The sequence below is a fragment of the Cyprinodon variegatus genome, unplaced genomic scaffold (genome assembly GCF_000732505.1).
Source record: "Cyprinodon variegatus isolate N-32 unplaced genomic scaffold, C_variegatus-1.0 Scaffold120, whole genome shotgun sequence".
NCBI lineage: Eukaryota > Metazoa > Chordata > Actinopteri > Cyprinodontiformes > Cyprinodontidae > Cyprinodon > Cyprinodon variegatus.
The window spans coordinates 1,134,144-1,136,980 of NW_015150573.1; the positions used below are offsets into that span (position 1 = coordinate 1,134,144).

General features: G+C 39.9%; 1 protein-coding gene across 4 annotated transcripts in view; it reads right to left on the reverse strand.

Annotated features, from left to right (window-relative positions):
• The window catches only part of znf438 (zinc finger protein 438), a 69,382-nt gene that overhangs the window by 18,402 nt on the left and 48,143 nt on the right, over nt 1–2,837 (reverse strand). Inside the window, exon 3 of one of the 4 annotated variants that reach the window (XM_015375523.1) lies at nt 2,342–2,363. The exons of the other annotated variants lie outside the window; for them this stretch is intronic. The gene's annotated coding sequence lies outside the window, so the exon portion shown is untranslated. The remainder of the gene's footprint in view (nt 1–2,341; nt 2,364–2,837) is intronic. 4 annotated transcript variants of the gene reach the window in all.

Consider the following 2,837-nt stretch of genomic DNA (forward strand, 5'->3'; position numbering starts at 1 on the left):
AAGACAATGAAATGGATGTTAGAATCTAAGTACTTTTAAACATTTAAGATCAGCTTGGCTTTATTTTGAATCAATACCTACCCTGTCTAATGAAATATTGCGATTTTAGTTTATTGAACCGATACAAATATTGTCAAGTGAAATATCGTGATATTGGTATTTTAAATGGATACAAATTTCTAGTAAAATATTGCGATATTTAAGAACATTATTTTCTTCTTGCACCCCTATTTGCTACTAGCTACATTGTAAACGAGCAAACAATTACAAAAACGGACATTTTATCATCCAAAAAAGTAAAAAGTATATGAGATCATAGGAAATATGGCAATTAAGTTAAAATGTAACCAGTAAGATAACTAATGTTATTACCTTTACAGATATTATTTTTACTAGCAGTAATCATTATAACTAGTATGAATTCTCATTTAAAATATCTCCCATGTCTTTCTGACTGGTCAAAATGTAATTACAGATATCGGGAATAAGAGTTTTTGACGCGGAAAAATCCACGATGTCCAGCCTAGTGATTCAATGTTGAAAAAGGTTAGCATAGTGGGCGTAGTTTACGTTCACCAGCACCAGGAGACAAGCAGTATGACTAATGCTTTTTCTTTAGATCTTAATGTCTACAAATCATGACAGAAAGAATATTTTAGATGTTTAAAGAGGAATTGTAGGAGACCAGCCAAGGAAAGTGGGAAAATTTCGAATGGTTACTGCTCTAAACTGTAATGTTCCCAATCATCTGAGCGAACGTGGCGCTGAGTGGCGTTGAAGTGGAGAGGAGGCGACAGTGTGTGTGTTTGAACGCCCTCAGGCAGCCAGGACTGCGTTAGCACTCAGAGTTAGCTCAGTGCTAAACCTTTCCCTGACCTTTCCCTTCGCTGTGACATTTGGACTCCGCCGAATAGGTCAAACGGCACTAAAGAGTTGCAGCAAAAAATAGTAAAGGGAGAGGAAATTCCAAGAAGATAAACGGATCAGACGCCAGGAAGTGGATGTGTGGATGGACAGAGAGAAAGATGAGGGCTTCCATGACTTTATTCTTCTGCAGACCAACTCAGTTGCCATCTTTTCCTCCGTGCAACAGGAAAGACTCAGGAAATGATGACAAGCTGATAGCAAAGAGGGAACAAAAAAAATTCTGATTTGAGGTTGGATAGGATGTTGTTTCAAATCCGGAAGGAGATAAGTTAAAAACTAAAAAGAGGCTCAAGCATTAGACAAAACAGGAAACAAGGATTTAGAGCAGGACTATTCTGTTACCTGCCTGCTTTAATCCAAAAAACAAAGCCTCACCTTTTTAACATGACTTGTATGGAAAATAATCTGTCCAACTTTAACGGTTTTATCTTTGTTTTTAAAGATTTTTCCCCACTTTCACCTATAAATGCAGTTTGGACGTTTCTTCAAGAAATTTCTGCCAGGCAGAGGAAAAAAGCATAACATCTGGCTGACACCATGGAAATAGACTGGTCTCTAATTATATGTAATATTTATTTTAGTGGTCGGTATTCTGGACTATCTTAATGGCACAGGATGGAGCTGAAGGAAAAAAAAAAAGCTTTTAAATATACTAAAGACAGTTTCCAAATAATGTGATTTGTAAAGGGGGAGAAAAAGCCGCCCAAACCAATCAATTAATCAGCCTGATTAAAGCTGGGCCTGCAGGATGTAGAATCATGTAGATCTGCTCTTGCTAACATCCTCATTAAGTTCTGAGTTGTTTACTCAAGTGTATAATTTTCAGTAGGGTTATGATCCGCACACAAAACCATAATAATGTGCTCACACCAAAGCTGGTTTGACTGTCAGGTCAAACCATCATCTTCAAACTTGGAAACAAAGTCCAGTGGATTTTTTTTTTTTTCATTTTCTCCTCCATTTCCTGGCAAATGGCCACTTGTGATAACAAATAATACAAAAAAAGTTTTCTGTTGTATCCATAAAAATTGAGGTTGGTTTTGCACTGAAACAACTGTTCAATCGGTCCCACCTCAAAGTGTTCTGGATGTAATGGGAGATCGTTAATGGGAGCCCTGAAAGGAAGAGAGGAAGGAAGCTGCCAACTTGCTAATTTTAGGCGCTCTGCATCTCAGATGAAACGCTGGCAAAAGGCAGAAGGGAGGCATAGAGAGGCGGGAAACTTCTCCATCTCTCAACTTTCTCGACTCCGAGCGTCATGTCTTTCTAACCATCATTACAACCTTCATCCGGAATGAGGGAGTCTCACAGCTCTTTGATTCTCTGCATCGTCTCTCCCTCTCTTCCTGTTCCCAGCCCTCTCTCCTTCCAGCTTTTCCCTCCTCTCCCTTCTCCCCGACTCTTTCATTCTCACCTCCCTCCACGTCTGAAGGTACCTGAGTAAATAAACAGAGTTGTGTGGGATGCTAATTAGAGCAGGTTCAGGGACACAAAGGGCCCAGAGATGGATAAACAGCAAAGGTGGGGAGGGGAGGTGATGAGTCGGAGGTGAGGGGGCGTGTCCCAAGGGTCTACACAGGTAGCATCATACTAATCCTGGAAGCTGGAGGTGTGACCCATCATGGCTGTGTTTAACGGTTTCCATTTTTAAAATCCTTTTGGCATTTCTGGACACAAATATTTAATTATGATCCAACGGAGAAGAGATGATTACGCTGTTAGTGCTGCCCATGAATCAAGGGACAAAACACAGTGTTAGCTTTAGTAAAACCAAGTTTAAAAAGTATCTTCCATTGTGTGGCACCCGGGGAGCAGTGTGAGGTTAAAGGAATAGTACACCCAAAACATGATTAGCCTTCATTTTCTACTCACCCCCATGCTGAACAACACTCTGGAGTACTTTTTTGATA